General features: G+C 42.8%; 1 non-coding gene across 1 annotated transcript; it reads right to left on the reverse strand.

Annotated features, from left to right (window-relative positions):
* Positions 1-9,030: 9,030 nt before the first annotated feature.
* On the reverse strand, positions 9,031-9,137 carry LOC129691223 (U6 spliceosomal RNA). Its single transcript, XR_008722423.1, has one exon. It is a non-coding gene; the product is annotated as a U6 spliceosomal RNA (small nuclear RNA).
* Between the last annotated feature and the right edge of the window lie 8,655 nt (positions 9,138-17,792).

The following is a 17,792-nucleotide window of genomic DNA, read 5'->3' on the forward strand; positions in this document are numbered from 1 at the left end:
ATCTGCAACATTTTATAGTTTTGTTTCTGTTATGGATGGCATAATTTGCGATTACTTTTTGTAGGCATACGAAGCAATAATACCCATGAAATATTTTCATTTTATTTAGGTTGTGCGTGTGCGCGCACACACATGCCTATACATATATGTTTGGGCGTGTGTGTAAGTATGTGTATGGCTTATGTGTGAGTGGTGTATGTGAACGCCTGTGAACTCACACAAAGAAGGATTTGGGGTTTCCTGTTTCCCTGAGGCAGGGTCTCTCACTGAACCTGGAGCTAGGCTGCCAGACAGCAAACCCCAGGCATCCCCCGTCTCTGCTCCCCACAGCGGTGGGTTTATGAAATCATGCCTGGCTTCTTATGTGGTTCTGGGAACTCGAGCTCAGACCTTGCACGTCAAGGCCTCTTAAACAATGAACCATCTCCTCAGCCCTCAATTTTTTATTTTATTATTATTTTTTTTTTTTTTTAGTAACAAATGATCCATGTCAAGAGCTCTTACTCCTTCCAATGCTGAGGCCACGTCCTGAGCACACAGAAACGCACGCAGTGTCTGGCCATCGGGAAGTGCAGCCCACTTTCCCTTTGCTAGCTACCCGAGGCTGCCCTGACCTCCTCACACCCGGCTGCTGCTGCTCTCGCCTTTGTTCTGCGAGCAGTCCTTATTTAAATCAAACAAGGCCGAGTGCACATCAATCGCCGACGCTCTAGCCTTTACCATAGATATACTTTTGAGAGAGTCGATAAATATGTATTAGAATGTTTCGTGCAAGATACAATTACTATGAAGTCTATAAAATGCATAAAACATTTCCGTTGCTCTCGAGAGCGGACAAGAGCTGTGCGTCCAAGAAGGCCAGTGGCAGAGCTCAGTAATATAATGCTCCTACTCAGAATGGGCACAGATGCCAGAAAGACCTATTACATTATTTAATCCTTGAAATCTCCCAGGCAGGGAGAATTAACATGGTCTCCAGAAATGAATCCTCTGGTGTAGCAGAGTTCGTAACAAGGACTACGACTCTCTTGGTCCTCTGTTCCTGTGAGAGATCCTCTGCACCCTGGGAGCTTCCTCAAGCAGTGACAATATATTTATTATCTACTGTCCATCTTTGCACGCCTGGTAGCTTATTCAGATGATGTGACAAGTTCATAGATAGTTTACGCTAACGAGATGCCTCAGCGTGTGGGTTGGCCTATAGATGGGATTAGATGGCTCGGGCCTAGAGCCATGGAATAACAGCTAAACTCCCCAGGGCAAGGAGACGTCATGATGCTGAGTTCAGCTATGAAGCCAATGATGCCCCAATCACCCCACACAATGAAACCCCAATAACAACCCTTACAAACTAAACTTTGGGTGAGTTTTTTCAGTTGCCAAGAATTAATTCCAACAGGGCAGAAGCAACAAGTAAGGAGAGGTCTCCATGTGTGGAAGCTGTATCGGCGTCTCAGAGTTTGCTTTAGCAAATCACCACAGACAGAACCATTTTAAAGACCAAAAAGCATTCTGTAAGGCCTCGGGAGGATGAAGGGCAGCAGGGCCGCACTCCTTTCTTGGCTCTTGGGAAAAATCTTCTTTTTAACTGTCACACCATCCCATTCAGTCCCGTCTGTAGGTCCCCCCACCCCCGCCCACTTCCATCCTGCTTTGAGCTCTAAATCCAAGAGGATCTCGCATGGAATTCCTTGACCCGTTCTAGCTACAAAGACCCTAATTCCAAGTACAGAGTGTGGATGTGATGTGACTGGTAGTTTTAAGTTCCCATCACCTTGGCTTCACTGCGATAGACTGTCACCTGGAATTCTGAACAGAAGGAAATCTCTTATACCCCAAGTTTCTTTTTGTCAGAATGTTTTATCACAGAGAAAGAAAGAAAGAAAGAAAGAAAGAAAGAAAGAAAGAAAGAAAGAAAGAAAGAAAGAAAGAAAGAAAGGAGGGAGGGAGGGAGGGAGGGAGGGAGGGAGGAAGGAAGGAAGGAAGGAAGGAAGGAAGGAAGGAAGGAAGGAAGGAAGGAAGACACACAGGCAGGAGGAAGCCACTATCCTCTCATCCCATCACTTCTGAAATGGCAGAAACCAAAGGAGGAGTCACATTTCTAGGAAGGCGAGCCTTGGGGTTGGTGAGATGGCTCATTGAGTAGAGGTTCTCGCTGCTAAACATGACTGCTTGAGCCTCATCAGAGAGGTCCAGGAGGCAGAAAAAGAGAACTGACCCTACAAGTTGTGCTCTGACTTTCATGAGCGTGCGATGGCGCTCAAACATCAAGACCAACCAATAACAATATGTGTAATAATAATAATAAAAAAACCTTAAAAAGCAGAGCCTAGAGGCTTCATAAGCTGTGACGATAGCCTAAGCAATGATATAAATAAGTAACAAAGGTAGGGATGTGCCATGATGGCCTCCCTTGAGGATGAGATTTCTTAACTGTTTTAATAATGGATAGGCACTGGCCAGATTCAAAAAACAAAAACAAAGCAAAGTAAATCCCTCTGATGTCCCCGGCCTTGGCTGCTGATCTATTAATGCTTCTTTTTTTTTTTTTCAGGACTCTAAGGCCTCAGGAGAGATGCTGTAGGGAAGGTGAGGGCTGGTTTGTATCATGCTTCACTGGCTGTGGCGCTTTTGTCTGTAGCTGATAACCAACCGTTTTCCTTTTGCCGAATGCCGCTTCTCAGCAGGTAACACGGAAGGAGGCAGGCACTTTCAGTAATGGTTATAGTAATTCAAAAATAGCTATGAGGTAAAAGCAGAAAAATATGGTAAAGAATAAAGAGAGTATAAAATTTTATTGGGTAGTTAAAGAAATTGTCCAAGAAGAGATTGCTAGCCACTAATTACTTACTTAACCATAAAGGAAAGAGCTGCAGATTATTCAGAATCCTTTCGCATCGGCTGAATGGCCCTTCTGTCCAAAGTGTCTCATTATTTATTCAGTTTTGATTGCAGCAGCTGATACCGGCTGTTATGATGGGCCCTCTTGCCACTGTCTCTGAGGAAATGAGTCCTCCACTTGAATATAGAGCACGCGTCATGCATAACTCACACTTTACAGATTCGGGCTCAAAAGTATATCCCATGTATATAAAGTATAACCGGCAGCCATCATTGTTACTGGTCCTCTGTGGGTATCTTTCCAGCCCCACAGTCAGCACTATCAGTGTGCTCCCAGAACTGAGGTTCTCAAGTGATGGTCGCTTTGTCCCCAGAGCAAGGAGGCTGGAGTGTGAGGGCTCTGCCTGTGAGTAGACTGACATCATTTCCACAGGAGGTGGGTTTGTTACCGTGAGGGTGGTGGCTTTGTGAAGGATGACCTCAGCACCCACTTCCCCTTCGTCCCCCATCAACCTCTTCTCTCTCTCTCCCTTCTCCTCATGATGCTTTCTACAGCATTGCGTTGCAGCAAGCTAGCTCTCAACACATCTGCGCTTCCAAGCTCCAGAGCCATGATCTCAATAATTACTATTCTCTATAAATTCCCCAGTCTGTGATATTCCGCTACTTAAAAACAAGGGGGAACAAACTGTCCCGGATGTGCACCTGGCCCAGGTGAAGACCAGCAGAGCAACAAACAGCGCTGCCTTCTCGTTTCAGCTCCGATTAAGAAATACACAGAATGATGGAGCCACAAAAAAGTAACCACCACCACAACAAGCAGAACCCATTACACATTTACGCTAATCGCAGGTACGGCTACATCACAAAAGTAAGGAACACAGTGATGAACTGTGAGAACTAATTATGCAGCCATGCACACAGGCGCAGACATGGCTAGAAAGAGGCATACATATGTCTACGTGTCTGCAAAGGAAGTAGAGTATGCTTGGATATCTTCACTGGATAAGCTCGGATCTGCCCAGGTGGGATCAACAGCACAGTTATTGCTGATGGCTTTTATTTCTTCCATTTATAGAATTGAAGAAATTATTTCTTAAAAGGTCTTTACTCTTTGTAAAAACTGGAGTAGAGTTTGTTCACTTTTTGATGTGTGTTAAGTCTTTCCGGGAAAGCCTACTTGAGCCTCCTCAGGAAGCTGGCTCCTTCAGCGCTGAGTAATGTGCCGTTAGTCTGACCAAGTTAATGCAGCTTCAAAGGGGAGAGAGTTCAGTCATCTCCCATGAGTACAATGAGGTCTATAATGCCCATTTTCTCAAGTATTTTTTTCTGCATTTTGCTACTTACTGGCTGAGATTGCTAGAGGATTATGTAATAATAGGAAAATGATGGCTGCTCAGGGCAAGCAAAAAATGATGCCACTGACAATAGCTCAAGAACTTCAAGAAATGTTCTCAAAAACTGTGATGGCTTTGCAGTATTCCATCGAGCTTTCTTCTGATATGACCAAGGGGGACATGCATGTAACCCAGCTGAAAGGCAGCACGGCATCTAGCTGAGTGAGACATGGGTGAACTAACTCATCCGTGAGTGCCAACCAACCATCGTCTTGGCTGCTGTGCCCCATCATGCAGTCACCAAGCCACTGAGGAGTGTTTAAAGACAGAGTGCATTGTGTAATTTGTTACAGTTTAAGGGGAACCACGTGTTTATGTGTACTTTATAAAGACATATCCCACTTTTAAAGTTTGCAATAAGGTTCAAGTTATTATTTAAATGTGTCAGTAGGAGTATATTAAGTTAAAGAACAGACCTCCAAAATTAATGGTGACTCAAACATAAATTAATCAGTTGTTCAAATGAGAGTCTACGTGGGTGTTTTTAGGTGTTTCAACCACTGTTCTGTTGCTGTGAAGAGACACCACGACTGAGGTAACTCTTATGAAAGAAAACACTGAACCGGGGCCTGCTTACTGTTTCAGAATTTTGTCCATTATCATCATGGCAGGGGGGCATGATGACATGCAGGCAGGTACAGGACCAGTAGTTGAGGACTACATTCTGGATTGTGGGAAGAAAGAGAGCCTAGGCTTGGCATGGGCTTTTAAAATTGCAAAGCCCACCATGAGTGACACACTTCCTTCCATAAGGTCACACCTCCCAATCCTTCTAATCCTTTCAAATAGTGCCACTCTTAGGTAACTAAGCATTCCAATATGTGAGTCTATGGGGGCCATTATTAGTTAAATCACCACATTCCGCTCCCTGGTCCCCATAGGCTTGTAGCCATAACATAATGCCAAAATGCATTCAGTCCCACTTCAGAAACCCCCGTAGTCTATCACAGTCTCACCAATGTTTACAAGTCCAAAATTCAAAGTTTCTTCTGAGACTCTTGGCAATCTCTTAACTGTTTCCACCTATAAATTCAAAATAATAAGGCAGGTCACATACTTCTGGCATACAGTGACACAGAATATATATTACTATTCCGAAAGGAAACAAAGGGAGCATAGTAAAGAAACACCGAACCAAAGACGGCTTAAAAACAAGCAGGACAAACTCCAAGTTTTGCACCTCCAAGCCTAATGTCAAAGGACTCTTCAGATCTCCAACTCCTTTCAGCTTTGTTGGCCATAATACACTTCTTTCTCTTGAGTTGGTTCCATACCCAGTCTACAGCTTTTCTTGGCAGATACTCCATGACTCTGGCATCTCCTACATCTTGGGGTCTCCAACGTAATCTGTGCTTCACCTTCACAGCTTCATGGCCTCTCCAAGACTCCATGCAGGGACTCCCCTGACCCACGCCTGGCCTCAGCAACTCTCTTTAGCAGTGGAGGGAGATCCTACAACCCATTTCTTGTATCCTTGACTCTAAAGCCAAAACCATGGGGCCAGAGCTGCCAACCTTTGCTTGCTGAGGCTGAACATGGTCCCCTTGTTCAATTATATCGGCATCAGCTTTCTGTTATCGATAGTTTCCTTCACTGCTTAAGCTTTTCTTTAATTTCTTTTCACTAGTTGGAAGCTTAGCTGGGTGGGATCTTGCCATGAAGTCATCACTCCCTTTCCTTCATTTAGCATCAGGCTTTTCTTTAGACTGTTATTTCCTTAGACACTTGACTTAGCTCCCTTATACTCCCTAGTGCGTCTCTTCTCCTCAAATTATACATTTTGTATTTTTTCTTTTTTAGCTTGCTCCTTTTCATTATAGATTTGCTTACAAGTAATTAATATCTAATAAGTGATTACTAATAACCACAAGACAAAGACAGTACAAAGCTCTCTAGAAATTTCTTCTGCCAATGTCATTAAGACAAAAACTCTTCAGTTTAGACTCAGGCAGATTTTTAGGATAAGAGCAAAAAGCAGCCACATTATTTGCAAAAATTTTATAAGAATGGTCTTTAGGCCCCTTACTAATATTCTTCCCCTGTGAAACTTCTTGAGCTGGACCCCTCACAGTTCAAGCCATTCTCAGCACCATCTCCATGTGTCTACGAGGATGTCCCGTTAAGCCCCACTGAAAGAAAGCTTTCAACCACCTTTGTAATCCAAAGTCTTTCATATTCTGCCAATAAATAGCACGATCAGTCCTGTTACAGAAAAACTCCACTCCTCATACAAACTTCTGTTTTAGTCTCTATTATATGCTATTTTATTGCTGTAGAGAGACACCATGATGGAGGCAACATTTATGAAAGAAATCATTTAACTGGGGGCTTGCTTACTGTTTTGAATGTTTAGTCCATTATCATCATGGTGGAGACCATGGTGGGACATAGGCTGGGGCTGGAGCAATAGCTGAGAGCTACACCCTGATCATAGGCAGGGAGAGAGAGACAGAGAACACAAGCCTGGCATGGATTTTTGAAAACCTCAAAACCCACCCCCAATGACACACTTCCTACAACAAGGCCACACCTCCTAATCCTTCTAATCCTTTCAAATAGTGCCATTCCCTGGTTGCTAAGCATTCAGATATATGAATCTATTGGGGACATATTTATTCAAACCACCACAATGGGAGACAAGTATGGCTCTCTGTGGTGTTTCATGGACCCAGTCTCTTCCATCTATGGATGTGCTATTTCCTCAGCCCTCTGTACCTATGAGGTAGAAGAAAGAAAATGCAATGAAAGCACAGCCCTTTTGTAAAAGTCCTCAGCTGATAAACTTTGTGCATTATTATGTATTCCATTGGCTAGAACTTGGTTCTCATCTAGCTGCAAGGGATCCTGAATGTGGAATTTCCCTGTGTGCCCAGAAACAAAAGAGGGAGGAAGCTATCTCTGGATTGAGTACTGTCATGCTTTGGACCTGAAGTCGGTATATTGACCACACTGCACTACCACCATAAGTGGAGGATGAGATTGCTGAAAGCCATGAATGTTACACATATTCTCAGGAAGATGTGGGATACTATTCAGAAGCAAGAGCTGATATAAAAAGGTCAAAGGCAGAGAGCAATTCATTGCCATTTGTTTCCCACTTGATTTCTTTATGTTAGACCTAATGGGGAAAAAAACAAATGATGTACTCACAGTAAAGTGAAGAATACATGTAACATGTCTACAAAATTATTCTCCTGGTATGGTTCGGGAAACTAGTACCATTTGTGATGAGTGAAACATATGTATTTTGAATACCTTTCTGTATTTTAATATTTTTCAACCCACTGAGAACCTCCCCAGGGTAATTACATTTCATAACCTTCTGTGCCCTCCAGGGTGCAGCTATGCCCATCAGATTTTACTAGGCAGATTTGTGGGGCTGTGATTTAGAGACAAGCTACCTGAGGGACTGGCAGAATGGAGACATACTGGTTGCTGGTTACCCATGGCCAACCTGAGGAATTTCTAGGACTGAAAGTGCTGGAGGTATGCTCATGGCCATGGCAAAGGTGGGAGTGATTCTAAAGTTGGTAACAGCAGCTACATCATTAGCAGCCAGGCCTGCAGCAATTTATGAAACTACTCATCTAGGATGTTGAGTGATTTTGTGAGCTTTCTAATATTCTTTAGTGAATGTGTTTTACGTCAGCCTAACAAAGAGAATTCTGTTCTCTGCGACTCAGCACTCAGACAAATACAGATTGCAAAGGAGATGCAGAGCTCGTTACTCTGCATGTTGAGTCATGTTTCTTAGACTATCCATATTTTCTCATTTCAGCCATGAGCCTGGCTGTGCTGAAGGTAAACAGAAGACAGTGCTGATTTCACTGCACAAAATATTAAGCTATGAGGAGCACATTTATGGCTTGTACTCTTCAAGCAGGAGACATGGAGGGAGGAAGTTTACTTTAGAGATTGCTAATGCTGTTTGTTCCCCTGTCTGTCCATACAAGGGAATTCCCTCTCTCTCTCATCTCTCTCTCTCTCTCTCTCTCTCTCTCTCTCTCTCTCTGTCTGCCTCTCCTCCTCCTCTCTCTGTCTCTGTCTCTCTCTCCTTTTGTAGTTATAACTTAAGGTTTTAGGCTGTGGTTATTAAAGAAGAGTTTCTTCAGAGATAGACTAAAAAAAAAATCAACTCCTTATAAAAGGACATCTCAGATTCTGCTCAGTAGGCTGTAGCATAGCGCTCCTTAAACTTTTTCTACTTTGACCCTGTTCTCTCGAGAAACTACTTTTAATAAATGTTCATGAATGTTTTTCCTGCATGCAAGTCTGTGCACCACGTGCATTCGTGATTCCCAAGGAAGTCAGAAGAGGGTGTTGAACTGGAGTTACAGGTGGTTGGAAGCTGCCTTGCAGGATTGGAATTGACTCTGGGTACCCTAGAAGAGCAGCCAGTGCTCTTAACCTCTGAGCCATCACCTTTTTCCATGAGAAACTTTTATATTACCTTTAGTGTATACCTATATAAACTAGAAGTATAAAAAACATTTACTGATAATAAACTATACATAACTTCATTTTAAAATAATTACTTGATATACATATAATCTTAACATTTATTATTGAATACAGATTTGCATACTAATGAGATGGATGGGCATGTTTGTTTTTACATAGGAGTTAAATCCTGGCTTAATAATTGAAGCTACATCTTTTTAATTAAGTTTTATTTTTTTATATTAATCACAGGTTTTTCACTTTGTATCCCAGCCTTAGCTCCCTCTCTCATTCCCTCCCAACCCCACCCTCCCTCCCTCATCTCCTCCCTGCCCCTACCCAAGTCCCCTGCAAAAATATGGAACGCTTCACGAATTTGCATGTCATCCTTGCGCAGGGGCCTTGCCAATCTTCTCGGTATTGTTCCAATTTTCGTATATGTGCTGCCGAAGCGAGCACTTGAAGTTACATCTTGACATTTCTCAGACTTGACCAATACTTTGATTTTATGATTGTCACTACTGAGGGAAAACATGTTACATTCATACAAAGTGGCATATTTAGGGTCACTTCAGCAATTGTTAGATATTCAAGCCAAAATGCTTCGAATTGTTTAAAAATAAACCTGAAGTAAAAAACTCAGCAATTTTAATTGTGCTTTTACAATTGTAAAATCGTATTTTTAATTGTTTAATTTATATTGTATTTTTAAAACTACAATAAAATTTGAAAACATTTTAAGCTTATTTTTTTTTTTTTATAATTTCACACATGCTGTTCCGGTTTGTTTTATGTCAGCTAAAGTCATTTGCAGGATGAGGGAGACTCAGCTGAGAGAAAGCTCCCTCCAGAGTGGCCTGTGGGCGAGCCTGGGGTGCATTTTCTCGATTAGGACCGATGTGGACAGGCCCAGCCCATGCTGATGGCACCACTCACACACAGGTGTTAATGGGTGCTAGAGGGTGTCTCAGCAAGCAACGAGGAAAAAGCCAGTAAGCAGACTCCTGTGTGAGCTCTGCTTCAGTTCCTGCCTGCAGGTTCCTGCCTCGAGTTCCTGCCACCAGTAACAAATTGTGGCTTAAGAGTTGTTGTAAGCTAAAATAAAGCCTTTTATCCTCAAATTGCTTTTGGTCATGGTGTTTTATCACAGCTATAGAAACTCTGACTAACACACACACACACACACACACACAATGCATTTTGATTATATCTTTCATTGTGCCTCTTATTTCTCCCACTACTTCTAGACCCCTACTTCTTTCCACTGAACCCTACTACTTTCATGTCTCTCTGTCTCTCTAACAACCCACTATATTAACTAGGGCTGTGTGCATGAGCTTGGGTGTGGGATTATTTACTGAGGCACATACAACTTATCAGTGCCTTCACTCCTAGGAAAAATTACTCCTCTGTTCCCAGCAGCCATTAACTTGGGTTTTGGCTTTCTACACTCCTTCCCATCCATGACGGGATGTCAAAGGTCCCCTCTGGTGAAAGCCTTGTGCATGTAGCCACAACTGCTGTGCATTTATGAGTACAATGGCCATGTCATGTCCAGAAGACAACTTTTCAGAGCACTCTTCCTCATCCTCTGGCTCATATTATTTCTGTCCCCTTTTCCTTGATGGTCCTTGAGCCTTGGGGGACAAGGGGTTATATTTAAGGATTGATACTCAACAATCACTCACTGTCAGCACTGTGGCTAGATTTTAGTCTCTGCATTAATTGCTGCCCACTGAAAAGGAAGCATCTCAAAGTTCATAGCAACAAACGTATGGCTGTAAGACAGTTTTGACAACATATCCACCTAGCAAAACAACTGTAGAAGATTCACCATGGGCCTATGACCTCCACACCCATAGGGCTGGGTTTTATTTGTCTTTGTTTTACCAGGTTTATGTTACAATGTGTGAGCTCCAGCCTATAGAATTGTCTTTGAATTCCATTTGAAAATGATTGGTTACTTCCTAACAGTAATGTCATTATAAAATTAAATATTTTTAATAATTTATTTTTATTTACTTTATATTGTTGGCATACTTTTTTTATAAACTCTTTTATTTACATTTCTTATGTATTTTTCTCCCTACTCATCCCAATCCCTTCCAACACTCAATACTAGGCAGGAGGGAGAAAGGGTTACTGGGAGAGGGGTCACAGTTCTTTTTTAGCTCTGATGGTTAGGGTTGTTGTGTTCCTTGGAGCCAGTCCAATCCTTTTCAGGAGATCTCCATCTTCTTGTCTCACAACTGAAATCAGGAGCAGCAAGGGGGAAGAGGAAGCAACAAATGTTCTTTCTCCAATCTCCTTTCTGGGCTCTGGCATTTACTCTCTCTCTCCAGAGTCCTCAGATTTAACCTATCTGCAGCTGGGAAAGAGCTCTCAGAGCCCACATGAAGCAAACAGTCTGCTGCTGTGGGCCATCGGAATCAGCCCCATATCCCACACCTGGGACCAAAATAAAAACATGTTTATATCCGCAACATTACATCCTGGCTGTAGCCCCATCCCTCCTTCCCTCCCCCCTCTATTCCCTCCCCCCTCCTTTCCTTCCCCCTCTTTTCCCTCCCCCTCCTTCCCTCCCCCCTCTTTTCCTCAGTAAAGGGGAGCGCCCTTTCCCAAAAAATTAAACGTTTTAATATAGTACAATCTAAAGTTATACTAATTTGATATCTACATACTAAAGAATAGTGGTAAGAAAATGTTAGAAATCTTAGGTTTCTATAGCTGAAGTGTTATGTTTCTATGGGCAGAAAAATGCCTCCCCGCAAGCACTGTGGGTGTCAGGGCTCAAGTATCTCACGTTGAGATACTCTCCAGTCTGTGCAAGGCTTCCCACGTCTACACCTGTTCCTACAGCAAGGGCCTGTCCATTTTGTCATCCTTCACCTTTATTTTCTTTCTCTTCTCTAGTTTTGCCATGTGTGCAATCTTTCCTCTTCCATTTAATGTGTGTGCTCAACTCCTAGCTGTAACAAAAATGCCATCTCCATAAAACCTTTCCCTAGTATCATGTCATCTCAGAGGTTTCGACCTTAATTATTTTTAACTTTTATTTTTATTTTAGGTGTATCATATTAAGGCTACAGGCATTTTGTCTGAATGTGTATGTACCAAGCGCATGCAGTGCTCACGGAGGTCAAAAGAGGGCGTTAGATCCCCTGAAACTGGAGTCGTGATGATTTTTGAGCCACTATGCGGTGCAGAGAATTGAACTTGGATCCTCTGCAAGGGCAGCCAGTGCTCTTCACCACTTGACCAGCGCTCAGCCCAGTTCCAACCCTAAACAGTCAACCGTCATGTTCCCTGTTAAGGAAATAATTGCACAGAATCATTACTGTCTTTAAAATCTTCATATTTCAGTGCTTTTGAGATTAAAAATAATAAACCACACACAGATACTTGAAACCAAGGCAAACTTCTTGTGAAGACACTGAAGCGCTTTTATTTATCAATTTAACTAGATGCTGTCTAGAATTTATTATTTTTTTTTTGAAAGAAAATCTTTCAAGTGCAAGGAGATGTCAGGCAGCTAGTATCCCCCCCCCCCCAAATAATGAAGTGTAAGGCATCTAGCTAATTAGTTGGAGGTTAACAAAAAGAACATGTGAGATTTTTTAGATAGTTACTTCTTCTTTATATCACTTGGGGATTATTCACACCCTAGCTTGGACCTGAATGAAGAAGATCAATGCTTAGTAATAGATGTTTCATGGTGAAGCATTTTTCATGTGGGTCTTGTTTAATTCCTCATGTAGCATATCCATCTGTCTGTGTCTATAACTGGAGGAGATGTAAACTCCCATTGTAAATTACGAATATTTGTCATGTTTATATAAGCTTAACTTTGCTGGTGACTCATGAGGAAGGGATTTTTTTTTTTTTTTTTTTTTTTTTTTTAAGGAGGTCTTGAAAGTCTTTTCATCAGCAGCTTTTGTTCAAGTGTTTGGAGCATTCATGGGAAGCTGCAGCCAGCGTGGTGGTTCCACGGGAGCTGGAGGGATGTCAAGCTGGACTCTGGCTCCAGTGGGTACAGTGACTCCGGGTACGGGTCTCCTCAGCTCATTCAGCTTTCAGAAAATGAGAATCCATGTAGAAGTCCTTTGCATCTCCTTCCTACTTAAAATTCTGCATCCTAATTACTAAGCCTAACCTTAGCTCTGAGTTGCAAACAAACAAACAAACAAACAAACAACAAAAGAACCTTAATGATTTGTTATTCATCTGGGCACCAGTGAAAACTTGGCAAACAGACCAGAGCATAGTCAGACACTGGTGCCCCATTCTCACCTGCGTTGCAGAAATCCTGTCCTCTGTCTGATCTTGACGTAAACCCTCTTTTCAGACAGAGCCTGCTTGGGAATTGGATCTCCATGGAAACTACCGCTTGGATGAATGCCTTTGTTGTGTTTGAGCATCCTTTCCACATATGCACGCCGTCTTAATTGATAGAACAGGTAGATCTTCCCAGATCTCAGTCTTTTTTCGTCAGCTCGAAAGTCAAATCCTAAATTAGGTGCAACACCTGAATGAACATGTCAGCTGAGAAAGGAGACGGTGTTGTCATGACAACCAGAAAATGCCATGTCTCCCCTCTAATGTTATTTCAACTGTCATTGTGAATTTTCACAAATCAGTAGTACTTATACTTTTCAACTCCAGGTAGAAATGAAGTGACATTCTTTTTTTTTTTTTTTCTTAAAGGATTTAGACATCTGTGGTTGTGTTTCTTCCTCTGTTACATCCCAAACCCATGGCTCTCCACCCAATAGTTAAGAAATACAACAGCCTTTCAAAGGATTTCTTGCCTGTTTTTCTTATCACATTTATTTATGTAGTGTGTGTGTGTGTGTGTGTGTGTGTGTGTGTGTGTGTGTGTGTGTGCTGAATAGACACAGAGGACAGAGGACACATTGTAGCAGTTGGTCCCTCCAACCATGCAGGACTCGGGTCCCCTCATCTTCCCTCCAGAGCAGCGGTGAGGAGCTGAGTCTGCAACCATGAAGGTCAAAGCATACTCCATTTCAACGTTAGAGTCCAGCTTCCTCACACGACTTTGTAAGGTGACTTAAAGATATATAGAAGTGAACGGAAGCTTCCAAATGGCTCAGGGGTCCCAGCACTTCTGCCCCTAGGAAGAACTTCCGTTGGGGCTCCCAATCAAAGGGGTACCCTGTGTCATGTGTAATGCCATTCCTTTCAGCCTCCGATGTACCGAAGTTCTAGAGATGCAACTTGGAGAACAGTGGAATAGTGGACAGTGTCTAGAATTGCCAACTCCACCAAGATGAATCTTCCTGGGCCTGATACAATTGAGAGAACTTAGAGGCAAAATAACTATGGTTGGAAATTCCAGGCAGAAATATAACTTGTTATAAAAAGAGGGGGTAGGTGATAGGTTGAAATGACTCATGGCTGTTTGGACTTTCTGTCTCATCACTGTCTCATGGGTCAAGCTTCCTCAGAAATGCCTACTCCGTTTCTCACTGTGGAGTGCTCCCCATGTCCTGACAAGAAGAGGAACACCCTCAAAGAGGCATATGCTGCTCCACTCTTCAGGAAGGATGGACACTAAAAGAGCAAACAGGCATACACATTTTAATATTTTGGGAGCTGTGTGTGCCTCTAAATTTACTTGGTGCTTGCTCAACTTTCCATTTCCTGTGTGAATTCATTCTTAGATTGGAAGCAACTTCATTACCAACACATTTAGATTAATGCCTGAGTCATGCCTGGCTTTTTCTCTTGGAAGCAAATCACAAAGTCTTTGAGAGCTGGTGTTGGAACATTTTTCAGCCCAGGTGTTCCAGGATAAGACGTCCTGTACAGATGCACTGCGATGAACCCACCTCTGATTATTAGCTGGGCTGAGAACCCCAAATCACGCAGAGAATGAAAACCATCCCAATTCATCAGAACCATTACCATCTGCTAAGTGCGTGCTAGGTTCCAGTCATCTTTGCAAACAGCAACCTTCTGCATTCTGTGTAACGACACTGGGAGTCTGACTTTGCCCTCAGCTGATGGTACTTGTTTTAGAGATTAATTTTCCCAGGTCTCACACACAGACTTCAGTGCTGGGACTAAGATGTGAACCTGAGTCCAACGGATCCTTTAGCCAGCTGTGTGCTGAACGTGGTACCACTGTTTACAAACCATGTGGCACCATACAGCTTTGTTTGTATCTGTATTCGTAATATTTATATGCTAGAAGATTGTATACTATATATAAGGCAGTTAGAATCTCTTACATAAGTGGAGATGCAAGCCTTGGATGAACAGAAATTGAATGGTGACCAATAGGAACAATATTGTATGGAAAGGAGAGAAGATATGTCGTCTACTAAATAAGACTGTGGCCCTGGAAGGAAGAGCCAATCTTTCAGTATTTATTGAAATAGCAACATAAGAAAAATCCTACACCATAGATCATAATCTTAGTATAAATTACTGATTAATAACGACTAGAGGAAATTTTAGACTTTGTGATGTACTGCTACTAGGTAAGTGATAATTAAAATCTGTCACATGACACCTTAAAAGAAGACATTTTTGGAAAATACTAGGGCATAAAATTTCCAAAATTTCTCCATATATGTGTAATAACAATAAAGAAAGGGTAGCTATGACTTTGAAAGCGAGAAAAGGGGTTACATGGGATGGGTTGAGGGAGGAAAAAGAAGAGGGAAATCATGTAAGCATAATCTTAAAATAATTTATTTTAAATCCTCTAATTTTTCTAACAAATAGAATCATAGGAAGGAAGTTGGTATCCTTTGCAATTTGCACACCTGTTCAGCCCTGACCTGGCGGGTGCTAAGCTTTTCTTTACCCAGACGTCTGATGCTTACAGTTTCTTTCTTTCTCAGAGCAGCTGGGTGGGCTCTAGTGTCACTTAGGTTTGAGAATGAGGGCAGGAACCACAGACACCCTGGGAGAAAGCCGGGAGTTCTGGGAGGCTGACGACACCCCTGGAAACACGAGTGGAACCGAGAGGAAGGCAGGAGCAGGAGATCGACTTTGAAGACTTCCCAGTGGACAGAGGGAACTCATAACCCACGGAACTGAGTGAGATGATCCAGAGGGGACAATGAAGAGGGAGAAAAGGGCTAGGACAGGGCCCAAGTATTTTTTTTTTAACAAAATCTCAATCATTCTATTCCACCAATAAAGACTTGGGAATCAGATGCTGGGGTGAAAGCCTGCTAGTTTAGAGATGCAGAGAAAGCACCCAGCTGACCTTCCTCCTCAGCTGACATCCCCAAAATAAAGTTCATTCCCTGCATCTCCTCAAAAACCCTCTCAAACTGAATGTCCCTCTCTGCTACTTCCTGTGTGTCTCTCTATCAGTTCTCCTGACTTCCTCTTAGTCTTTATGGTTTTTTTTTTTTCCTATGTTCTCTCCCTGTCAACTAGTTGCTTACTCCACCTCTTGACCTATGGTTGACCTCATTAAACTCTATCCTGCTTTCAATATTCAAGCAGAAAGCTTTTGGATGAAAGGTGTGTGCTAGGGCTAAGCCACACCACAACTAAAACAGGTTTTTCCAGTAAATAACACAATCTCGGGGTTCACAATGTGATCAGACATCCTGCAGTTCCTGAGTGTACTCCAATGGCTAGTGGGTAGGGAAAGGCAAAGGAGGCAGCAGCCAATGAAGGAAAGAGGGACCAGGGATACTGTGAGGCTCAGGTGTGGGGTGCGGTGGGGAGCCAGAAGAATGCTCAAGGACAGTGCACATCAAAAGGACACTTGCTAACGGACCTGAGCATAGTCTACTGATGGCGTGTTTTTCTGGCGAATTTAAAAATTGTGCTCCTTCACTCCAAAACATTGACTGCCTATCCCACAGTTAAGATATACTTAAAGGATCCATCACCTCTTTTTCTTGTTACACGCACACACGCTCACACACTCAAGTTTTTTGTAGCAACACATATACACGGAGGTCAGAGGACAGCTTGCGGCAGTTGGTTCTCTCCTTCAACCATTTCATCCCGGAGATGAAGCTTAGCTCCTCGGGTTTCCTGATGGCTTTCCTTGCTGAGTCATCCCACAGCCCCCACCCCCATTTAGCTCCTAGCAATCCATGTTTACTTCTATCCCCAGAGTGGGCCTTGTCTTTGAATAATGCAAACACTTTTACGGCTTGCTCTCATTTACAACTATACAAAGCTCTTGTGTTACCCATAAACTGTAAGTACGGTCCTAACTCTATAATCCCTTTATAAAAACATCCCTTTACGCGGGAACTTAACTGTCAGCCCCGTACACTGTTAAAAGCTCCGGAGAATCACTTGTACAGTGACTGCCCCGCCCCCTTCCTGACACAGCTCCCCTTTGTCTACTGCTGTTCCCTTTGGCTGCGGTGCTCTTCCTCACAGAAGTTCTGCAAACACTTGTCAATACCCAGGTCTTGGGTCTAGAGGTGTTGCCCCTGTAAGGCTTCCCAACTTGCCCTGAACGGGCTGGGCAGTGTCCAGTCTGTCTCCCTTGCCACCCAGAACTGTTATGAAACCTCATTTGCATGGCAACTGACTTTGATACAAACTGTGATTTAACCAGGAATTCCTTGAGACCAGACAGTGTGTCCTTTTCTGTCTAGTGTACCCAGGACTTTTCTGTCTAGTGTACCACATGGGTTCTTAGGAGAGAAATCAGGAGCTATGCATTCAAACTGTGAGGCCTCAGAGAGCTTTGTACTTCCTGCCTTGATTTCACTTCAAGAATCTTTCTTCTCTGTGCCTCTTCCCTGTCTCTCTCACCTCTCTGTTCCTTTCCTCTGTGTGTCTCTGTTTCTGCCTCTTTCCCAGGGAACTGTACTAAAAGTTAGAGCTTCCTACTTACCTGGCTCTTACCTTCATGTTCTAAGGGAATATACTGTCCAAATACAGAATGACTCACAAGAGACCATTTCCTTTAGGGGCTTTTAAGCCATGAGTCACACAGCCAGCTCTCCACAGTGGGGAAAAATCCCATTTATTGGAAACCCAGAGATATATAGCATCACCTAAATTAATTCAGAAATTTTCACAGTTTCCCCAAGCCACAGAATGTACCTTGAAACAGAAGAAAATTTCTCTGTGAGGACACCACATTCTTATTAATAGTCT

Source organism: Psammomys obesus, unplaced genomic scaffold (assembly GCF_907164565.1).
Source record: "Psammomys obesus unplaced genomic scaffold, mPsaObe1.curated_primary_1811, whole genome shotgun sequence".
NCBI lineage: Eukaryota > Metazoa > Chordata > Mammalia > Rodentia > Muridae > Psammomys > Psammomys obesus.